This window comes from Oxyura jamaicensis, chromosome 1, assembly GCF_011077185.1.
Source record: "Oxyura jamaicensis isolate SHBP4307 breed ruddy duck chromosome 1, BPBGC_Ojam_1.0, whole genome shotgun sequence".
Classification (NCBI taxonomy): domain Eukaryota; kingdom Metazoa; phylum Chordata; class Aves; order Anseriformes; family Anatidae; genus Oxyura; species Oxyura jamaicensis.
This window is the reverse complement of record NC_048893.1, coordinates 11,470,099-11,495,365: the sequence shown is the minus strand read 5'-3', so window position 1 is coordinate 11,495,365 and position 25,267 is coordinate 11,470,099. Positions and strand designations below refer to the sequence as shown.

General features: G+C 33.7%; 1 protein-coding gene and 1 long non-coding RNA gene across 16 annotated transcripts in view; both read right to left on the bottom strand.

Annotated features, from left to right (window-relative positions):
• The window catches only part of MAGI2 (membrane associated guanylate kinase, WW and PDZ domain containing 2), a 775,806-nt gene that overhangs the window by 486,610 nt on the left and 263,929 nt on the right, over nt 1-25,267 (bottom strand). The gene's annotated exons all lie outside the window — the stretch shown is intronic.
• On the bottom strand, nt 10,395-21,200 carry LOC118178916. Its single transcript, XR_004756332.1, has 3 exons — nt 20,281-21,200; nt 17,293-17,295; nt 10,395-10,405 (listed from the first exon to the last, which is right to left on the bottom strand). It is a non-coding gene; the product is annotated as an uncharacterized LOC118178916 (long non-coding RNA).

The following is a 25,267-nucleotide window of genomic DNA, read 5'->3' as shown; positions in this document are numbered from 1 at the left end:
AAATAAAAATAAATAAGCAAACTTGACCATCTTTTTACATACCGTATTGCTACTACTGCATCTTGAGAAGTGTAAATGTGATGGAAAAAATTCCCTCATATTAATGTTTACTAAATCTTTTTATATATATATATATATATATATATGAATGTAGAAAAAAGAATTTGACATTCAGAACCTGAAATGGAGAAAAGTAAGATAGTTCTGGAAGTTGAAGCAAGTATGTTCAACAAAGAAAAGTGTATTTACTCAGTGTTGGTGAAGGAGCATTTCTATAAATTAACCCTAGGCCTATGTCTCATAATTCACTTGACAGTTTATCAGCCCTGAAAAATGAATTCAGGCAATTTAAGTGAAGAATGAAGGCAGTGGTTTCAAAGCTCTACAAGGCAGCTCAGATATATTCCTTGAGTTTTAGCTTTTCATGTTCTAAAGGTTAATGCTGCCCCATCACACCTTCCACTGGGTTTTATTAGTGTAAAATCTAGCCTGCAAGACTATTCTGGGTGCAGAGCATGAGAAAGGTAAATAGAATGAAAGATAGTTGTTTTCAAATCAAGTTATATTATTGTTTGGATAAAGGATGATGGGTTTACGAGTCTTCAAAACTGCCCTGAGGAACAACAAGAAGTACAGGAAAAAAACATAAATTGGAGATGAGTTTTTATTATTGCTTGATAGGCACTGTCAGTACCTGAACAAGATTATGTCTGGAATAAGACTTTTAAAACATGCACTAGATATGAATGTGTCTTCTCATCACTCCTTAATACTGTCAAAGTTTGGCATTAGGTCATTGAAAATTAGTTTAAAATATTTTCAAATATTTTCAAAATGCTGAGGCCTGATCCTCTTTCCAGACACTTGCCATTTTAGAGTCAGAGACCACAAACATATTTTTACCAATTGAGCATCATATGCACAAAACCTCCAAAAATTAGTCTTCAAAATTTTGATTCATATCTTCATAGAGTTAAAGGGACATATCTCACTTTTTCTGTCAGTAAAAGACAGGTCTGCTAACTGTGGGCAAAGCTGACAGGATGGTTCTGTTATCTTTTTTTTTCTTTAGTTCCCATCAGATTATGAGGAAGACTCTCCCAAACAGAAAATACAGAGGAGGTGGCCAGATAAACATTGAAATGATAGAAAACAGTTTGACTTTGCTTGATATATTAAATTCTTAAATAATTATTGTAATGACCAGGACTTTCCTCTTTTTTATTTATTATTTGTATTATTTATTTATTTATTTATTTCTATTTCTTGTCCTTATGAAGTGTTGGTCCTTTTGTCTAAGTTTCTGCTCAACAGCAATATTATGTTTAGAATTTCACAGGATTGTGGTAGTCTTTATGACTGCTCCAAATGGCTTTTTAGTATTATTATGCCCTATTAAACCACCATACGCTATGCTGAGAGAGCGCATGAAATGACTCCTGGATGTGCTGTGGGTTAAAAGATACAATATTGTAATCATATAACATCATGAGTGTCACCACATGTTCCTGTCATACAAGTCATAGAAGTTAGTTCATTTATTACTATTAGTTATTCTGTTATTCTTCCTGGTTACCCAGTAGTTCTGTCCAGCTTTGAAAAACAAAACAAAACAAACCAAAACAAAACAAACCTCTGTGTCTTCCTCACTGTGCAGATAACTACATAAATGTAGCAAACAGCAAGGATGATCACTTGTTGCCCTGGACTTCCAGTTCATCAGGAAGAAACTCAAACATTTACCTGTCTTAGGCTTGCAAGAACCTGTATTAATGAGCTGCTGATGTTTTGCTCTCAAAAAACTAGAACTAAAGAAACATCAATGAATTAGGATAATGCCTAGACTCACCACTATGCTGTTTTATTGCAGTTAAACAATTTACAAGGTCCAGGTTATGTTACCTTTCTTCAGAATGACAACAGTAGTAATGACAATACTGTTACAAGTCCTTAGCTTCAGCTCAGCTTCATGTGTTATCCTTGCAGAAAACACAAAGAATGACATGGAAATGACAAGTTTTCTGTGCATTTTGGATGGCTTAAAAAGTTAATGCACCTTAACCTTTTTCAAAATATACTCGTACTTAGTATTACTGATTTTAATCAGATTGTCTATTTTAAAGCAACAGTACTAGAAGCTTCCTGATAACAAAATAATTCAACAAAGTCTACACCGTGAAGTAACATTTAAAAATATATATATTCAGCTTCCTTCTTGAAAAGCCATACTCCTTGCCTAGGCAGTTAAGTGTGTATGGCTCATCTGAGAGTCCAACATATTTTCAGCCAAGAAATAGGCCTGATACTTTTAAATTTTTAATCCACTTAAATTTCCATATTTCTCTGATATTCTTCATAATAACATGTGATAAGAATTATGACTATTTTTCTAGACTTTGTACCCTAAATAAATACTAGTAATTTCACAGTAAACAACAGAGGTTATTGCTTGAGGATGTTTTTCTTCCCGCTGTAAAAACACGTTATGTAAATGATTAGAGTGCATTACAATTGTTCTGTTTTCTTTACAAATGAGAGGGAAAATATTGAAGTAACACAAAACTGATGAAGTGATTCACTTATTCTTCTAAAACAGGATAAACAAAATTCGATGAGATTAATACATATGACATGTCATAAGTGAAAAGAGAGCGGCAATTTCTCTCACTTTATTAGAAATAAAAAAAACCATGTAATACTTCTGCAGTACTAAAATTGTCCTTATATTTTCACTTCTTCACAGAAACTGCTGCTAGTTATTTAGACATAGATTTCTTTATGGCCCAAGGGAACCATTGTGATCATCTAGTCTGACCTTCTCTATAATCCTTTCAACAGATTTTCCATCCTACAAAATGTGTGCACAGAATTACACAGATCAGAATTGATTTTTTTCTTTTTTTAAAAAATTTTATTCTGTTTTTGTTGTTGTTCCTTTCATACCAGGTTTTCTCAAAGCACTTTACATAGTGACAGATGACAAAATAGCCAAGAAAACAGTCTGCAGAAAAATATACACCACTGTTGCAATGGACTATCAACCTTCAGTGACACATTGGAAGTGATCACAAATCTCAGAGACAGAGATGATTCAGAAATTTAAGAAGAGAAGTTCACTTCTTAACAAACCATAAAATCTGGCACTCATTTACCTCTGAGATATTTTAAAGCCTTGGAGACAGCATATTTAATGTATTTTTTGACTATTTTCACTTTTTAGAATAATCCATGCTTTATACAGAACACTAAAATTTTTATTCCAGTGACAGAAGGGGAGCACATATTAATTTTTTAATACAGCAAAGAATGTAAGTGCACACCAAGATGACCAACCAGGAAGAAAAGAGAAAAAATGTTGAGATTTACTTCAAATCACTTAAATGAAAATAAAATTTTATTTAATCCAAATACAGCAAAAACACACACACACACACAAAAAAAATCCGTTTGAGATTAAGAAACCTAAATACACCTATGCTGGGTGTCTTAACTTTCATTACAGTAAACAGAGATTTATTCAACACAGTAAGAGATTCTAGAAAGAATTCACCCAACTGAAAAATCTGCTAGCCAGAGTGAGCTATCTGCTCTCACTAGTTAGCCTTTGGGTCTAGGTTCAGTCCCCAGCTACAGCTTTTGTTATTCCTTTTAAAGTAAAAAGTTTCTACTATCAGAAACTACTTTTATAAGTACATCTTCCCTTAATACTTACTTGCAATATCAGCTCTACAATTCTCTTTGTTATACTAAATGCATTCAGATTATTTGGATTTTGTGTTAGGTTTTCTAAACCTTGATTCAGTCTTACTGTTATTTTTTGCATAGCTTCTAAATATGTAGGTTTTACTAAATAAAGCACATTTTTTACTTCTGTCTTGGGACTTCTTTTCTCTTAGACTACTGAAAACTCAAATTGTTTTCCAAGTAACTCCAGTTGACACCTATCTTTAGATTTCAGAAAAAGAGTAGTGGCCTAAAAATACAAATGCAATTAACTCCCTAGCTTGTTTCAGTACCTTACAAACTTCATTAAAATGTTTTTAAAGGCTCAAACCAAGATGGCAAAAGTACACATATACGGTTAACTTTATGCATATAGTTACATTCAGTGATATCAGAGCAGTCTGATGCATGAGCAAAATGATTGAATGTACTCATGCACTAACCTCAGCAGGTACACAAACTTATGTAGGGGTACCATTTTAAATCACTATAGCAAAATTAAATCAACACTCAATTGCATTCTGAATATTTAGTATTTCATTACTTACATATATGTTTGGGAGTGTTGAGTCTACCCCAAAACCTTCTGGCAATGGAGATTTAAGCCAAAAAAAAAAAAAAAAAATCCAGTGAGCTTCTTCCATAAGAGATAGAAGCCTTAAATTCTCTACATAACCACCAGTCAATTACAAACAGTAAGGACTGTTGTTCAGATTGAGTGAACTGGTCAGACAGGTGAGTGGTCTGCTGGCAGGTTTTTCATTGCTACTGAATTTTCACAAAGAAACAACACAGAATAAAAAGAAAGAAAGAAAAGAGAAAAGAAGAAATGATTTTCATTGATAGATCTTAAACTGAAAATTTTAGGAAGTTTGTGAGCTGAAGAATGAAAAAAGCTCTTATGTATCTAATGGAATTATTTAGTTACTATGGAAAATAAATAATTCATGTAATCTGTTCATTTGGCTCAAACACAAAACGTGAAAGGTAGTAAATTATAACAGCGGAAGAGGTTACTAAGAGAAACCCATGAAAAAATATTAAATCAAGTTAGGTCAAAATAGCACAAATCTTATAAATCATGCTTTTTGTAAATGTAGCTAAAATTTCAAGAAAAGATCTTCTAAGTTCTTGTGGGTTGGATGACTACATTTTTTGTTACAAGAAGAAATGCAAAATCCAAGATTGGAAATACTGTTCATGCTTGAATACTATGCTGCAAATCAATTGAATTTCTCTTTTCTTGCAATTTTCCATCCACACCTTCGCTATTGAAAGCTAACAGGCATAAAGTTATAAATGACTTTAAAATATATATTCCCTTTAATGCAAAGTTAATGAAATAAATACCTATACTATTTCTCCTTAGGGTGATGTGTTCAGTCATGAATATGATCTCTTCATAAGTGAAGTCTTCAAAAGGAATAGTACAGCAGCTCAGAAGAGGTTTGGTATGTCTATTTTCACCAGCCTAGTTATAACACATCTGTTTAATAACCCCATTGAATAACTACACATGAACATAGGTTTCATTTGGTGACACTCTTGGGATATAAAGTAGGTCAACCAAAAGAGAGATAAACAATTTGTAAAATATTTCCTCTTAGTGTAACCAAAACTATTTTCTATGAGTGTACCGATATGGATATGTTAAGAAGATGCTGAAGAAAAACAAACAAAAAAAACAACACTATAAAATAATAGAAGTACAAAACCAGAAATGTGAGAAAAACTGAACATTCACATGAATGTCTGCTGGCTCTCAATAAATGAAGAATATTGCTGTAGGCATTTTCATCTCCCTCATCCATCAAATTCACCAAGTATGTCTAATCAGATCTCTCTGCTTTCTGATGGTAGAAGGGCTATATAATGTTTAACTAAATGTATGTCATTGAGATGTCCTGAGTAGTCTTTTTGTCTAAATTCAATGGAGCCATTTTGCTCATGGGACTTTTATCATCTGGCCCCATCAGGTGTTGCTATCACATTATCCTACCAGACCAGTGAATACAGGTAATTTGACAGCTCTAATGAGTTTCATACACACAGTCCTGAAAATTCAACAGAACTTCTATTTTAATTTATTCAATAAAAGGTCAGTTTACATATTCTGTGACACTGACCTAGAAGAGGTGGATAGTAGATAATGACTAAAGGCCAGTTCCTTCAGTCATTAAGCATACAACTTTTGTGGTGTTGCAGATTGCACAGTTAAAATATATCTATTTAGGCACATTTTTCTATGGTATCTTTTTCTTAAGAACCACCTTGTGCACGGAAACATCAAACAATTTCTTATAATTTTCCTCTAAAGACTTTTTTTAAAAAAGTCAATAGGCCTCATGTTGATAGAATAATTTTTATGTTCAATAGGGCACCCACCGGCATAAGTCCTGGGGAGCTGAAGGCACAGAATTCTCAGTGCCAGGATATCCAAACAAAATTTTATATCCCAGTATATTTTTTCATTCTATAAATCTATACTTTTGAACAATAGCAATATTTCTTTTTTAGCATTTAGAGAACATCAAAGAACCATCATTTTCTTACAAAATATGCCAGAGAATGTACTGAAAAAAAGGTTGGTGACATATTCTCATTTATAAATCACCTTTATTGACAACACAGTAAAATTACTCTGTTATCAATGACGGAAGTTCTGACTGTGTTAGAAAGCATTCATACATGTTACTGGACAATTTCTAATTGCTTTTGCATATTTCAAAGCATTAGAGAACACTGGCAGGTTGAAACAACTGAGTGGTAGGATGGGGAAAAATGTCTGCACATACAGCCACAGATAATCTGGGGTGAATACATGAGGAAGCTTTGCAGGAGCTCTTTCAGTGCATTTGGATTTAAGTCAGTGGTATTTATACCCCACTCCTATGGTTTTCTCATTACTTTATTCTTGTATCAAAAATAAATAAATAAATAAACAATAAATATTATTATAGCTAACACTATACAAAAAAGACATTAAGAAAACTTTCCAGTAAGTAGTTAGAGTAGCACTTTAAAAACAAAACAAGGTTGTGAAAAAACAAGTGTTCTAAAAAAAACAGTAAGAAAAGCCTTGTTTTTAAATCCACAATGGCTTATCATGTAAACCTGTACTCAGTGTCCTCTCCACAGGTTTTTGAAAATGGAAAATGTCACTATAAACTGACCTTTTCCTGAAGCATTTGCTAAAACTTTACAAATGTCAAAACAGCAGTTCAAAATGAAGACAGCATCATCAGGAAGGAAAACTCCAATAGTAGTTGTGCGTGCAATTTAACAAAGTAGCAAAAGGGATAAATTCTGGTTTTACTTCTGCTTGTGAACACCACCTTCAGACTAATAGTCCTTCAAATTAATAGTCTTGTAGCAATATATGAGAGTAAAATATAGCCAATATATTTTCCAGCTTGCCATGTCCAACAGCTTTCACAGCACTACATGGTGTTCAAAAAAAACACCCAGAATAAAACAACAACAACAACAACAACAAAAAAAAAAAAAACAAAAAATACAAACTCATAAGATATAATTGCCACTGAATAATATGCAGAACCAAATAGTATAATGAAATATCAGAGCAAACAGAAAATAGTACACATTTTCCATTTTATTTTCTCCTTTTTCATCTTTTATTGTCAAACCTTTTCCCTTTTGTATCCCACTCAGTATTAATACATTTCTATGTCACCACAGTAAATGAAGCCTCATTTTGGTTTTGAATGAGTATTCACCATGCATCAAGGAGACCTGTCAGTTGAAGAAGGCTGAGAGAAACAAAAATGTGTAGAGGTACTACCTGAGTCTTTATCCAATCTTGATTTCTCAAAATTTCACGACCCTAAAATGATGACTAAAATTATAGGTTTCTTCTATTTAACTACCAAAATGTCAGAGAGCCTGAATGAAGAGCAGTATAACTGTATTTGAACCTAACAAAAGTGCCATCACCTCTGGGGATTACTGGGTAACTTTGAAAAAGGAATGTCAGCATAGATTCTTACAAATATCTTTGATTGAATGAATAAAATAATAATAATAATAAAAAACTCGGTGTAAATCCTAATCTATTTTTTTTGCTACTTGTCCATCTCTTGTCTTTACTACTTGTTGTCAGATGCACAAATCTCTCCAAACATTACAACCAAGCGTTGTTTGGAGTTATTGCAGAAAATAAACCCATCAGACCTCATTCATAAAAGCCTCTAAAATCACTGAGATTTAGCAAGTCACTTATGATGCAGAAATAGACAATACAAATGAAAGCCAAGCAACCAGACTGTCAAAGTGACTGTAGTTTGCACAGTAGTCTCAGAATTACTAAATCGAATAGTACATAGAAACATATGTGTGCAAATACTTTTGTGTAATGTGTTTGAGGAAGACACTATTTAAGAGCATTCATTCCAATATCACCCAAAACTATTAATTTACTGCAAAGGTGTAGCTACTAAAATAAAATACCAAATACTGACAATGACTATCAGTACAGATTTTTGGGGACCACTGGAGGTAAGATCATTTATAAGTGGAATATCAGTGAAGACAGTGTGCTTGTGATGCCTGTGATAGATGCATAGGCTAGAATGCCTTTTTTTTTTTTTCCTAGTATTCTAAGAAAAAAAAAATACTTTCTATAAAAAGTGTATACGTCCCATAATTTTAATCATGTACCTTATTACTCGGGTTTAACACTTAACTAAATTACTAACTTGCAGCCAAACTTTCTTAAGTTTCTGTTTTGAAAAAAAAAAAAATGAAAAAGTAAAATGTGACCTCCAAGTTAATGGCCATCGTGAAATAAAATCATTTATTGTTACAGAAATGTAGAAGGCAGGTTGATAAAATACAGACTGATAGGAACTGATAAATCTTCACAGTGTAGCATAAAGATATCCAAGCTGGTAAATGTATGTATTCTATTAGAAATATATCTTACGCAAAAGTGTGAGGCACTGGAAATCTGTAGAGAATCAGACTGGATAATCAAGAAACACACTAGATGTTATATCCTGTTTGAAGAATTATGCCTGCTACACTGCTTTATGACTGTCTAGAAACCATTAAAGCACATTTAGCTGGAAGTGAAACAATATTTTTCAGTGTTCACATGTGGCAGTTTTGAGTGTGAGACAGAAGACAATTTAGGAACCCTGAAACACTTGGCGTAATAGCAGTGATCCATCCTCCCTAAAGTAGGAGCTGATGTTTTCTTTTTCTCCACCATTTAACTAGCAAAGTGATCAGATGAGTTTCCATTGAGCCCTGGTTTTGCAGTGGCTAGGTTTGCAGGTCTTGACTTCTACGATGATTTTTTTTTGTCTCACTTGTTCTGCATAAAGGAGGGCTTTGTACCCTTAATTCATGCATTATAAGGTATTTCCTCTGCCTCATAAACAAAGTGGGATTTTGTTTCCATAGAAATAATAACAAACCTGGAGCTGCTCCTGTTTTCACTGTTATGAGGCCCCATTTTTCTCCCTTAGGAAAAGCATAAGGATCCCATGCCCTCCATAGAGGGAATGCAAGACCGGTACTCTTCCAGATCAAGTTTAATTCTCTTAACTTTTGTTGTTGTTGTTGTTGTTGTTGTTGTTGTTCCAATGTTTGCCGGGATTTAAGACACAAATTTAATATTTCATAATTACACTCTTATTACTCCATCACTATAATGCAGCTTTTGACTCCAACTGGTGTTTTAATATCCTTACACTTTATTCAGAAGTAGACCCTTTTAAAAAAGCTGCTTTTTTTGGCCATGTGGTAAAATCATGAATTTTTGTGTGACAAAATTCATCACAAGAAGTGTATATGCAATATAAGAAGTATCAAAACAACAAGGCTACCATATTATATAGAAAGTGATCTAAATACAAAGAGCAATCATCATGATGTCTTTTTTTTTTTTTTTTTTTGCCCTTGTCCATACGTTGCATATGTAATATTAAGTTTTGTTTGATGCAGCTTCACTTGTGTTGCAGTACAGCAAACTGAGTAACTTTCAAATCCTTGGTATTCAGCACTTGTTTAACATGGTGATTTCCTAAGACAACAGGACTGACTGAAGTTCTTAATTCAAGTATATAACTGTTATCATACTTAGCAACTACCAATTTTTATTTATTTTTATGTATTTTAATTAATTAATTAATTGATTAATTAATCGTATTTTCATATATTTACATTATCAATTCCTTGACTCTGAGCTTCTATGTGTGACCAAAGGCTCTGGATTTTGCCCTACCCTTTCCCACATGTATTCAACATGCATGCATCTTGATTCAAAAGATAGACATAAAACTGGTTTACAATTGCACAGTAATCTGATAGCTACATTGATTAGACACACATATATTCTCAGTGTTTTCATCTGCAAATGACCTGTGAAAAAGTTTAAGTGAAAGAAACATGGGAGATCCTTAATGATTTGAATATGGAAAAAAAAAAAAAAAAAAGGTAGTTTGCAAATTCCACATTTTTATTTCATTTTCATAAAATAGCTATTTTGTTAACAATCACAAAACTTGTTCTCAAAATTCACTAATGTACCTTAATTCCTGATCACAAAGCTTTCCATGTTAAGTATTCTGTTGCTTTTAATACAATTCTCCCTTTAGTTTTTGTATTTCCCTTGTGATCAATACTTGCTAATTTCTATTGATAGGTACTCTAATTTATTCTGAATATATTATATTCTCTGTCCTGTTGAGATCTGCTTTTCTGAAAGTTTGCAATGTTACTCAGCTGAGTGGTTTCACTGACTTCAGAGGGCAAAGAGTACTTGCGATTAATAAGTACTTAGCACAAACACCAGGTGCAGAAAACCACTTATTATTTTCTGCCTTGTACCCTTTCAGTCTTAAATAAAAGATTCTGATAAGTTGTCTTTATTAGACTCTGTACATGGGGGTGGGAGGTGAGGATGGAAAAGGGATAGTCTGAAATTTAAAAATATGGTCACGTTGCAAAAACTCTAGGCCTCAGACCTCAGAATGAACTGAGACTTAGGGATAGAAACAGGACACAAAGAAAGAATTCTCCTCTTTACAGGGCTCAGGTGAACTAAGAGGATACTCAAATCCAAATCTCTTAGTTGATTCATATATTCTTTGAGTCACTGTATAAGACTTACCCAGAATAAGCTGTAAATCTTGGCAAACCAGAGGCTCCTTACAGATATTCGTGGTCACACGATTTATCACTTTGGGTGACTTAAGTGCCCTCATGAAAACAACAAAATCTCCTGTCTCAAGACTTCACATATCGTATATAGAACCACAAAAAAAAAAAAAAAAAAAAAAAAAAAAAAAAAAAAGCTGGCATCACCTTCAGCAGATTCTCTGACTAGACAGGAACATGAAGAATATAAAATCTACCTGCCAATCAGAGTTATATAGCTCCTGCTTTCAAACAACACAGCACAAAATGAAACAAAAACTTCTACTCCACCAAGTTGAAAACACAGTGTGTGCTACAGATCCCACTCTTATAGTAAGAGTATCTAAATAAATTAAGATAATCTTGCCAATGTTCACAATGTTCTACTACTTCTTTCAAAATTACTTCATGAATGTAGGTCCTGTTGTCAATTACTTCAGCATAGTTTTATTTATTTATTTATTTACTTGATTTACATATAAAGATTGAGCCTGTGACATTCAACAAATGTATATTTAAAAAGTGCAGTCTGGAGGTATATCATAATGTGTGTAACATCCATACACAAATGTTTCCTCACAGCTACCACTGTTCTCAGGAATAAAAAATGTGATCAAATCATAAATCAGCAATATCTCCAATAAATATTAAAGAAAGATTTTCCTGTTTAATCATTTTCTGAATTTTGGTGATATATAAAGTCATATATACATATATTCCCAAATATCTGGTTTCCCAGTTATCTTCATTTGATCTGTCCTAATTAACTTATGGTTATGAAAGCTTACACTACCTGATTATGGGACCATGCCAACATTCACTTTTGAAATACTCCTCTAATTTCCACTGATAGTCAATAGAATAAGTACTTCTTCATTTTTCCACATTCTACAGGATGTAGATATCTAAAATAATAAGTGCAGCTTAAAGTTACTAGCACTTGTGTTGATGGCCACATCACAAGTTTTTGAAGTTCAGTGAGATGAGATGACTTTCACTGTACTTAAAGGCCTCACTATGACAGGTATTAGGACCAGGAAATAAGAATGTAATTGAGGTAATGGACAGACAGGCTGCTTTAGTGGTTGGACACAGATCTGGAAATTGGGAGATATTACTTTAACTTCCCATTTTGACTTTTTGTGGTCTTGGCTAAGTTATCCAATTACTTTGAGCAAGTTTCAGCTTAACTATCCCTAATAACCTGTTTTATAGATATCTCAGCCAGTTATTCAGACTCCCTGCATAGTTAATAGGACAAGATGACTCATGCCCTCCATACCTCTCTGAGAACTACAACAGGAGTCTATCAACTAGTTCAAATGTAGCATTTTCATTTTAAATTTACAATGGTATGTGAGAGGAATCGTGTTCTTTGTCAGACATCTGGCTAGACTAGATACACTGCCTGTGAAAGAGTTTCTATTTTATCTGAATTTGAAAGAAAAATTTAAAGGTCGATTCAAAAAATATTATTTTTTTTTTTTTTTTTTTTTTTTTTTTTTTTTAATATATATATATATACTTTGAAACATGCTAAGCCCACAAACCATAATTTTCATAGTCATTTCCTAATGGTGTACCTAAGTTCCTAATTGAACAATAGGTCCAACTACATTTTCTTGCTTGCAAACATGCTATAAATTTGCATAATAAAATTCGTGAAGTACCCAGATAACATGAAAATGAGATCATATAAATATCCAGGAATGTTAGATGCTGTATAATTTGTATATGATCTCATGATTAATGGCATCAAAATTGAATGAAAAAATCCCCATTATGTTAATTTAACTTAATAAAATCACTATTTAAGTTCAGAAATTAAAATTTTAAATCCTTTATATTCATATTTTTGTGTTTTCTGGAAATACATGTCTGTTGCCTATACACATTTCCAGAAATTTTCCAGTTTATTTATCACATTCTTTCACCAAGCAAACATATGGGAACAAGAAGATTGGTGAGGAGATAATACAAATGGAATAATAGTTATTTCTACAATCATCGCTTTGATTTTTATGGTTCATTGATTAAATACCGATTTTCTTCTTCCTATTTTATGTATAGTAAGTTTATACATCTCTTTATGCTTCTGGTTTGAACCAATTAGCAGAGTTTAGGGATTGCTTATTTTTTTCTTATCTGTTATTAAAGAGAGTAATACAACTTCACAAAACCAATATATATTTTATATATTATAAAATATAGATATAACAAATATATATGTATATATTTAATGCTTACATTAAAGGTTAAAGATATACACTTAACATTAGCTAGAATTTCTGGGACATCATGCTAATTCATTTCCCATTAGTGATACTTGTGAGAGTCCTAGACCACAGATCTATGGGGCAGTGGTGGCTCTATCAATTTAGTTTATTTAAGGATTTGTAAGAAGCAGATATGCATTCTAGATTTTCCACTCTAGCAGGTATGCTTAAGGCATCATCAGCACTACAAAGTTATCATGCAGTTTTAGTGCATCCTCCTGGCTCAACTTGTGTAAGAAAGTATTCATAGAAGGAAGTGAAGATTAAGCATGTCTGGGAATGGGTGCCAAACAGCAAGAGCTGCTTCTGAGACCCTAGTTGGAATATCCAGTCTAGGCTCTCAAAGTGAGGTCAGCAAGCCAGAAGCCAAACTATTAATTAATCAGGAAATGTGGAAAGTTGCATTCATGCACCACACTCAGCATTTTTACATCGTACTAGAAAAGTTCTTGGTTTCTGTCTCATTTTGGACTTCAGAAAAGCAAGAATTCTGGACCTCTTCTTTGTTCATCATGTTAGTTAACTTCTGATACAGAACATCCAATGAATATGGCATAAATATGAATGTGGAAAACAAAAAGACTTACAGTTAGTAATGATATATTTAATATAAATCTATATTGTTGATTGAGACATTGGATTTTATCTGTGCTTTAGTGACTAACAAATAAAAATAATTTAAAAAAATAAGAAATCTATTATTTTAGTCTCTGTCCTTTTATGTATAACCTGTTACGTATGTCTGCACTGGAACCATAAAAGACCAACCCTCATTTCAACATAAAGAACAAAACTGTTCCATATACAGCAGAGAACTTACAAGCTTGCTGAACTGTAAGCAACCATGTGAAATCATTAATAGAAATCCATGAATCAAATACAGAAAACATCACCTGGTTGCTTACCATTAGTTCCTACTTACATGGAAATGTGCTCTAAATAACTTAACAGAGATCAAATTATCTTCCTGTCTTGCACATGTAGTCCTCTATACATTTCCTTTAATATTGTATAATATGCCCCGCATTTTTTTATGAAATTATTATCCATTCTATCACTTGGAATAACACAGTAACAATATAAATCCATTGCTAACATGCTAAATGAGAACTATTATAGATGTCAGCAATAGCAGGAGCTAATACTAGTACACAGACTGTCAATCTATCTGCACAGACACACCTTGCAGTGTATATACAGAAAAGTGTTTACCACAAAAAATGTAAAAGCCAAAATGCAGTTGGTGGAAATGACAAAAAAAAAGGGAAATGTTCTCCAAAAAATTCAATGGCCACAGAAGCAATCTTGCATCATTACAGAACTCCTCCTACAAAGAACATTCCATTTATGAAAAACTCATGAAAATAATTCCTTATGCTTTTTCTGCACTGTTTTTCCCCTGTGCTCCTGATCACTACAAAGTACATTTTAGCTCAGTCAATACCAATTAGAATGATAGTGCGTGGCATCTTGGAGGAAGGACTGAATTCAATACTAGATGAAGTCCTTTACATGTGAAAAAAACCTGCTGCAACATAAAGGTTATTTGATCAAAAAGATAAAATGCAAATGTTTGGCACTTGTTAATTGTCTGCACACACAGATTAGAAAACAGAGAAAAAAAAGTATACGGAAACAAGCAAACAAAGTAAATACACACATGACACAGGGTGTCAAGGCTACACAACTATTATCATTTAGCATTTATACTTCAGCAGCTAGAGATAACTGTTAAGACTGGTGCTTTCAAATTACTTAGGTACATAGATAGGCACTTCCAGGTTTCTATTTCTGAAACTTTTTTCTAAACAAAACAATCCATGCTGCATGCATGTCATATCATGTACATTTTATGCCTAATTTTGACATGTAATGCATTAAATTAAATATCTGGTATTAGTGTAATCAAGCTGGGAGCCTAAGTAATATTCTTGAGTTTGAGACCACTGCAGAACTCTGATGGACTCCAGGCTTGCTCAGCCACCTATTTCTTCCCCTTGAGTGTAGGTATATTTAAAGAAGGATTTAAATGCTCCTGTAGAGGATACTCTACATCCATATGAGGATACTCTATGGCAGATAATTGCAAACACTAAACACAGGGAATTTATGAACTAGAACACACCCTGGAGCCTCAGACATGCAGCCCTTCTGACTGCATTTCATCATAGCAGAGTACTTAGCAGAGGATATTAATAGCATGGTTGTTATTAACCATAACTACAGCTCTCACCTATACCTGGAAATCAACACATATGCTTGAGTCCCCATGTAGCAAAGGTGGCAAGTTTAGTTACGTCATCTTCAGGAAATCCTGAATTGACCTGTGGTATACATGACTTCATATTGCGCTAGGTTTTGTGTTACGTTTTAGAATGATACCAGAAGTACTCTTAGTTTCAAAGTAACTCCTAGAGAAGTAGAATCTACTTCATGCAAACTCACTAAAAATATGAATGAAGAGAAAGACTTCATTTCACATATACACTTCATTTGGTTCAAATGTTCTTTAGAATTTGTACTCCATTACTTAGTTCTTCAAACAGCAAAGAATAGTTTCACATAGACTTAATGTCATTAAAGATCATTAAAGATTACCTAAATATGTAACCAAAATAAACCTAATTTCCTGAAATCTACTTTATTAATAACCAATTTTTAATGACCCATAACAATTTCCTTTAAAAAAAAAAAAAAAAGTTATTACCTAATTATGTTGGAAAGCTGAGTTGAGTTCAATCTAAAAAAAAAAAGAAATTAATTTATGGCACTCTATGAGAAAGGAGGATTAGCTAGTATGCCAATCCTTCTGCAATTTTAATTCTAGAAATGCATATAAGCAGAGAAGAGGCAACTGTACGATGCTTCAGTAGTCATGGCCGAGGCAATTACCAAGTCTCCAACAGATGTTGGGTTAGACTTTTGTTCAGTTTCACAGCTGTGCATGGGGTCTGAAATGCTGCCAATGGAAATGCTAACATATGATATCTGTAAGGAAATTTGTCCTTTATTAGGAAAAAAATATATCTTTTAAATAATATTGTTCAATCCAATTTCATGTGAGATCATACTGAATGCTCCAACCTATGCACACTTATTGTGGAAAAGCTTTAAAAAATTCTTCAGTGATGTCAGAAAGTTTTGCATTTTTAAATCTTTTTTAGAGAACACATCAATGTGTAGATATAACAAAATGTCTCAATGCATTGTAGGAACAGAACTAACGCTATCTGATGAAGAGAGACCCAAGGAGGATTTTGAGTTAAAATTGCAAGGGAGAAACGTTACTTATATTTCATCCACTTGCTGATTTCTGTCAGTTCAGAGGAGACAAGAAACACTTTCTCTAAGAAACCTGTTTAGTGATCAACCTACGTGGAGAGATTTTGTCTGTTAAGGACAAAAGAAAAAAAAAAAAAAAAAAAAAAAAAGAAGTAGGATGACTGAGTGAATGCATCTAACCTTAAAAACAATGAAACACTGACACCTCAACTAAAAGTATATTCATGTCACTAAAGGTCAAAAAAAAAAAAAAAAAAAAAAAGGAAAAAAAAAAAAAAACGTAGCCTTATACCATTTTTATTTCAGTAACTAGAAATTTCTAGGGTTGTAATCTGTTCCTCTGTTCTCCAAAGAACGTATGCCAGTCATTCAAAGAGAGAGTACTATCTGTTATTATGGCATTTTACACAACTCACAAGAAATTCAACATTCTATTTTTTTTTACTCTGGCCACATTTTATGTAATTGCCCAAATGGTATATGGTCTGTAATATACACAGAATATTAGAACTGTGATGTTGTTATTGGCAAACCATCCCTTAAATTAGGCAGACATTTTATAAGAATTGTTACCACATGATATAAAAAGGAGCTAGGAAAAGGAAATAAGCCAACAGCTACAACTCACAAATTGATAAACAGGACATATGAGATAAGTACTTTGTTTTACACATGATATGTGACGTTAATGTATTTTTACATTCTGTATTGTCCTTGTATTTGTGATGCTATTCTATTCTACCATCCTAGGTCACCTTCAATGTACTGTATTCGAGTTCCCTCTACTGGCTGAGTTACTGAAGCTGTTTCTGAGTTCACATTGCAAAGTAAACTTTTACTTTACTTTTACTCACTCTGTTTAAGGACTTGAAGTTCTTACACTGAAAAATGAAAGTCTTCTCTTGGTGACATATTGAACCAGAAGACGAACCCACTGGGGAACAGACTTCCCCAGTCAATTGCCCTAGAAAGAACATATTGCTTCTTTTGCTAACAATACAGTGTTCCATACAAGAATATGCAAATAAGGAAAAAACTTGTTCCACAATAGAAACTTAGGAAGATTCCATAACCTGAAAGACTCAGGGAGATTTGAGGCTTTGAAATTGAAAGAGCATCTTTAAAGTTGAAGATATACAGATTGCATAGTAGATTGCTTAGCCACTGATTTAGAAAATTGTTTTCAGTCATTGCATAAAAATTCATTGAGGTAAAAGAGGCTTCTAAACCTAGCTTCCTAAAACAAGTCTACAAGTTTAACTAGTCTTAGTCAAAACCTTTATTGCATTCTCATAATAGACTAATTTCTTGGCCATGGTACTTTGCAGCTACTGTTTAAAGTTTCAGATCTTCTGTTATCACTCATCTCTTTCATCTCTAGTAGCAATTTGACATGTTCAGAACATACTGTGACAAACGTTTTTTTGGAACTCAGAGTGAGCCAGATGTCATTCACAAGCTTTGCAGTATTCAGCTGTTCCTGAATCAAAGTTGATTATGCCTGAAGATGGTGGATGAGTTACAAAAATTGTTGAAATTTCACCTGGTAACTTAACGTTCACTGGACAGAAATATATGAACATGCTTATGATTTTCAAAGTCAGATGGTAACTACTGCCACACCAGCAGTAAAAATACATTTATTCGACAGTTACAAAAGAAATACCCTCCTTTGAATATTAAGCATCAGAAAATTGTAAAATGACAACCAGTCATAAGGTACTTTCTAATTTCCTTATGATGATAACTTATCATACAACACTAAAATCTGCAACAAAGTGTAAACTAGGCTCAACTTTTATTTCTTATACTAGTTGAGATCTACTGCATGTTCTCTGGGAGCTTGAATATCATTGCTTAATTTTAGGTTCTTAGGCACTTTCACGTTCAAATCCTTCATAGTATGTGAAGAATCTATATGGAGGAACAGGGGTGAGAAGGAACTGCATACAAACTTCCTATCAGGTAGGAAACAGTCACAAAGGCTGTGTTTCCCACTATTCTAATAAAGAAATGAAAGACTAATAGAGTTGCATAAATTTGGATTTTGCCCCAGACTGTTAAATCACTCAGCTAACTTTCCCAGCTGTTAAATCTCCATTCAACAGCTTCTGCTACATCAGACCCCTAACTAGTTTGTTAAGGATTCATGTATTTTGGTGTATTTTCAGTAAACTTGCACAAAATTAAATTATACTTAAAAGTAATCAGTCAGTTTCATGTGTTATATGTTTTTAAATAGGTGCTAAAAAGCTGACTGGCCTGAGAATGTAGTCCTTCACAAACTGAGCTGACAGGCCATTGAGGTAGCTGGTGTGTTTAAAACACATTGTGAAATAGAGATAACAGAGAATAAAGTAAAAAGAAAACATGAGGCTGGAAAAATAAAACCAGGCCAGGACCCACTTTAGCAAACCCATCTCATTTTGCATACAAATCACGTGCTATTGAGATGATGACACCAAATGATCCAGTTGATTTGTAAAGAAAATGAACACCCTATTTACATTAGCTAAACCTTTTCTTTTTGTCTAGAAAGTGGAAGTTCCTGAGATTTTCTGTAAATTATAAAAGGCAATAAATAACCTTCTTTAACCCTCTTAAACTCATTTGTATTTTAAAAAGTCCCCGAAATGGGTTTAAAACATAACAGAACAATTTTGTCAATTAGGAGGTCTATATACTCTTGCACAATATAATACTGCACCCTTGGATTTCTGCTCTTGTCAATTGTAAATATAAGAAATGCAAGTTTTTAGCTAAACAAGCAGAAAAATGGAAAGAAAGCAGCCAGGTGACAGTATCAAACAACTGTCTTCGCTGTAAAATTGCTGACCTGGGCCTCTAACAGCACAGTAGTAAACTGTATGTTTTCCATTAATAAAAACATAAGGGTGCTATATACTTTGCAGTATAAAAGATAATGGCAGGAAGTTTCTGATACCAAAGCATTCAGAATGAAGGCATAAAAGGTTTTATAGTTACACTGACACAATACAATATATATTTTTAAAACCTTAACATTAGTATAGCATGATTAGCATTATATGAATTAAACAGCCCAATATTAATCTTATCTGCTGAATTAATTTTTTTTTTGATATGATTATCCTTACAGGTGGCTTTAAATGCACACAGTTCTCTAAGGAAACACTCATTTTAACATTAAAACAAAAATACCTTATGCTTAATTCATCTTGATGCTTAGGTTTCTCGAATGAAGTTTGCCTAAAGCTAATGTTTTCTCTATATGATAGTAGTAAAAAAGGACCACAAAAAGAATAGAGGCACTTGTAAACTGAGTTTTTTGTTTGTTTTGTTTGTTTGTTTATATATATATATATATATATGCATTCAGATTTATTAATCTAAACATTTAATTATTGGAACATTTGAATTACATTAAATGTCTGCATCAGACATCTAACTTCATTGAACTTGCTCCTGATCTGCAGTGGAGACAGTCTTGAAATTTTTGGCGTCCCATATGTGCCTTGTCATTTATGTCAATGGCTATGTGAGAAGGAATTACATCAGCTTTGAAATTCCTCTCCCTCCTGGTAAATCTATGTTGAATATAACTACACAGAATAAAAATATTTAAATGAAATTTTTAGTGTTGTAGAAAGCATAAATATTTTATAGATCCATTCAAACAGGTGGAGATTTCTGCTATATCAGTGTGACTTTCTATCTCCTAAATTAAATACTTTACAATCCTCAAAAAGCTCTTCTTTTTCAGTATGCATTTCTAGAGAACCATTATAATGAGAGGTATATTTGGTTTCAATTAGATAGAGATGTGTTAATAAAGAACTGTATTATCATTTTATAGAACAACCAAACTTCCCAGCTTTAATTAGCAAGAAGAAAATATCCATTCAATCTGATTGAACATCCCCAGGTACACTCATGTCCATCTGAGGAGGTTCTTGTGAAGATTATGATAATGAGTAATTACCTTAGGCTAAAAGCTGTTTTTATTCTATTGTTTGGAATGAAGAACTTGAACCAATTTCTCTTCATAATGAAAAAAGAAAAAAGGACGAAATATTAAATTATATCAAAAGTCTGTTTGGATAGCAACATTCAGCATGCATTTTCTCTCTACTGATTTCTCTAAATTCTCTTCTCTGACATGTGCTCATAGCCTGTATATGATGGATGGTAGCATCTCTCTCCTGCTTAAGACTTACAATGATGCAGTGATGGACTCACTGGAAAGTGTTAACACACTCTATATTGTGTGGTGTTTTTTTTGTTTGTTTGTTTTTGGTTTTTTTTGTTTTGTTTTGTTTTGTTTTGTTTGTTTGTTGTTTGTTTGTTTGTTTGTTTTACAAGCTGCATCTCTTTAATAGGCACTGACATTTTTGACCTAGATCTAAGAGGAAAGAAATTACAACTTCATCCTTAACTGTTTTGGAAACATGAATACATTTCTCAGATATTAATTTTAGTTGCACTGAGTTGTTATGCCAAGTGTGATGCTTGATTTAAGATTCTGTACAAACTAGAATTACAGTCATAAAAAGGACTTTTCAGCTGACCTTTCAGTTTTACTCAAAGACTTTGAATCCCTCATTATGAAAAATGAGAAGATGAAAGAAGCCCTCACAAAAGTGAGGGTATGCTGGAGGCAGGCTTTCCATCTAAAACATTCTGTGGAGGAAAGGACAGCCCAAGCAGCAGAATTTGCCTATTCACAGGCTGAAGGATAGATGCATGCACGGTGAGCCACTCATTGATACAGACTGGAGATTGGTACAGTTCTGTTGTGGTTTAACCCGGCTGGCAGCTAAACACCACACAGCCGTTCGCTCACCCTCCCCCCTCCCTCTCTGGGATGGGGGAGAGAAACGGGAAAGTGAAGCCTGTGAGTTGAGATAAAGGCAGTTTATTAAGATAGAAAATAATAATGATAATAATAATAATATGTACAAACAAGTGATGCACAATGCAATTGCTCACCACCCGCTGACCGATGCCCAGCCCAACCCCGAGCAGCCGGCCCCCCCCACCCCGGCTAGCCACCCCTATATATTGTTTAGCATGACGTCAGATGGTATGGAATACCCCTTTGGCCAGTTTGGGTCAGCTGTCCTGGGTTTGTCCCCTCCCAGCTTTTGCTGCACCCCCAGCCTGCCCGCTGGCAGGACAGAGCGAGGAGCTGAAAAGTCCTTGGCTTAGTATAAGCAGTGCTCTGCAGCAATTAAAACATCAGCATGTTATCAGCACTCTTCTCATCCTAATCCAAAACATAGCACCCTACCAGCTACTAGGAGGAAAAATAACTGTCCTAACTGAAACCAAGACAAGTTCTTTGTTCTTGGGCCTCCTTCCCATTAAAAAAAAAAAAAAAAAAAAAAAAAAAAAAAAAAAAGTTGGGGTAGGGACATGTGTTTGTGTCCTGGACCTTACCATGTTGCAGTATTTTGACAAGACTAGGTGCCTATCTAAATTTAGGAATGACAAAATTATCAATGGTCCATGGAAATAATCTTCATCTTTTTTGCAGAGGTGGCTAGGATCCTGGAATGAGCGTGTCCATGTGTCCTTGTTTGTGTGCATGTAACAGCCAGAAGGAAAAAAGAAAAGGTATTATCCTCCAAACTGTCCTTCTCATGGAATTTCACTACAGTGAGAGGAAGAGTTATTCCCTGGGTTTTACTTGCCTTATTTGGATTAACCTCATAACTGACTATATGATTTCATATTACCATACAAAAATGGATCAGGATTCATCCTTAAGGAAAATATCTAACAAGTGCTCTAAGTAAAAACAAGATCTGTGGACAACATTGGCCTATTTTTTAATGATTTTTGCATGTTATGCTGATTGAAATTATGCTTGGATGCACAACATGTGTTAGGTAAGATAGTAGTGGGGAAAAGAGTTGGAATGAGAGGAAGTGGGGAGAGAGCTGGATCTTTAAACTGTTTGCTTCCAGGCATTTCAACTCATTGAAATTGTAAAATATATTTCAAGTAGTTAAGGAGTCATCAAAGGCATAAGCAAAGTGCAAGCACTATATATATTAGCATATTTTTAAGCAATCTATCAAGCATGGGATAGATGGGAGGAAATTACCAATGGACATCTCCATTTTCTCTTTGTATTGGTCCTTCATTTATCTCCCCTTTAAAACATTAGGTTGTATTTCACTGTTATCAGGTTATTACTTAAGTCATCTATATTTGCTTTGGAATAAAAAAAAAAATGTTAATTACTGAAACTGCTGTTTCTCCAAATGAAAATGCCTCCCCCCCACCTCCCCCCAAGGTATATCCTACTGTCTTTAGTTTTCTTACAGGCAGAGAAGCTGCTGAAAAGGCCACTCTATCCACAGAAGCACTTTCTGAACATCAACATCCAAACTCATTCTTGGTGCTGAGCTGTTTGATCACAAACAACCTTGCCCACAGCAACCTTGTTGGAGGGTTTGGGATGGCTGTGAGACTCAATACCAAAATCCTTCCTTGTAAAGGAACTTTTTTGAGTTATCATTACTATAGGAACTATAGGAATTAATTTTTCCTGAGGTGGAATGCTGGTACATCAGTTTTGATGTAGCTGACATCTGTGATTATTCTGTTTATTTGGATTGGACTCATGTCTGTGTTTGCCGAAATCCGCAGTTGTTTTACCCAAATCAAAACCTTCTGTGGAAGACTGGCACTTGGAGGTCCAGTTATTCTATCAAGTGGAGATAAGCTTTTTAACAGTCTTTCAAGCAGATCTCTGTAAACACAGAAAAACAAGAAGCTAGACTTTGTCACTGACACAGTGAAAGCTAACATTGCACAACAAATGTATCCATGGAATCACAATTTCTATCAAAAAAATAAATAAATAAATCATGGTATTGTTTTGATGAAAAGTCTTCCCATTGTGTGCTGCTAACTCTTATCGATCAGTCATTCTCACTAAATAAAAATAACCCAGTGAAAAGTACAGAGACACAGATAAAATTATTGCTTGGAAAGAAACTCAGTTCTTCTACTTAAGGTTGTGAAGATGAGGGAAGAGAAAAGATCTGAGTGAAGACATTATATCAAAGGTTTTATACCTGAAGACCTATATAAGAAGCCCCCCTTCATTTATCTGAAGTGATCTTCACTGCCTGCTCATACCAAACTATAAGAAAATAACATCTCACTTGGAATAAAGAATGGGTGATTGCCAAGACAATACCATCATTGAAGAACAAGATAATTAGTGACTTCCTGGCTTCCAGGAACAGTGCCCCTCCAGCAGGAAGAGTCACTTGTAACTGTTTAGTCTTAAGGCTCTTTTAAGGATCTTTATCACTAAATGCCTTCTTGTTATTGTGTTAGAATGGTTTAGTGGACCAAGAAAAGTGGTAGTTTCAGTGAGTCAGTTCCATTCAATTCAGTGAAGATAATTAGAAATATGTTGAGATAAACTAGGTACCTGCTATGTGAGATGGACTGGGAACCTTGTTAAAAAGCATTGAGCTGTGGATGGTGTTATACTTCATTATTTATGTGTATGAGCTCAGGTTAAAAAAACAGCTTATAACTGTCTTCCAGATCTACTGGAAATGCATGCATAGTCTCCTTGACACAGTAGCACTTTGCTTGAGACTTAACAAGTCCCATATACAAAGCTGTTATACAGCTCTTTTACAGCTGTAATTACACTTCATCAGTCTTCAGTATTACCAGGAGAATGTATATTAAAATAAATATACAGGATAAAGTTTCATTTCTCTTAACAATTTGTTTTAATCTTTAGGCCCATTTTTTCAAAGCACCAATATCAGAATAAATTCTGTATACAAAGTTTAGACCACTAGGACACCAGTGAAAGCAGAACATTAAGAACAACAACAAACTGGAGTCTTTAACCAGCCATTTTCATGCCTTCCTAAAATTGAGTTGTTGTTGTTGTTGTTGTTGTTTTTGTTTTTATTTTTATTTGGGGGGGGTTGTTTTTTGTTTAAAGTTGTTATTAATTGACTGAAATATTGTTCAGCAGTCTTTAATTGTTTTTGTGACTTTCTTCCCAGCTTTTTACAGGAATGCTAAACTGTTCCTTAGATTTTAGCAATTTTTGAAAAAGCAAAAACAGATTAAAGAGGAGAGATGGAGAAGAGCAGACAGCCTTAGCTACTTTGGTTAGACCATTAATGGTTACTAGATGACAAGCAAGTTCACAGCTTCCATAAACTTCATGGGTTAGGTAGCAAAAGTTGGTTTTGGCTGCAACTTGGGTTATGCAGGTTACTTCCAACTAAAATTTCTGTAATTCAGAAGTCTCAGCTGGCCTCTCAAATGCCCAAAATATTACTTTGTACAGGAAAAAGAAAACATATAGACATCACTGATGTGATGCTAAAAAATATTCTTAAATTTTAAGAATATTTCATTCAACACACAGAGAAAGGAAAAAGGAGACAAATTACAATTGTAACAAATCCTCTGAAGACACAATATCATTCATAAATAATTTTGACCAAATAGATTTTTTTAACTGTTATAAAAATAATATTGTTTACTCTTTTGCATTAATGAAGATCAAAAGATAAGCTGTCTTTGTGTATGAATTACGAGAAGGTACTGTGGTAGTCATGAAGCAATATGTTCTGCAGGAAATGGGTAGTTGTAAGGTTGTCCAGATATAGCAGAACTATTCAGCGTGCAAAAAAAAACAATTTAAATTAGCAAAAATTCCTAAAGCCATTTTCTCTTAAGTAAATATTTGTCATCTTTCAAATTCCTACATGATCTACTCTGACAGTTTTGGAAGGGTTGTTCTTTTTAACAGATTGCAGTATAACCCCAAAATAAACATTTAATAAAAG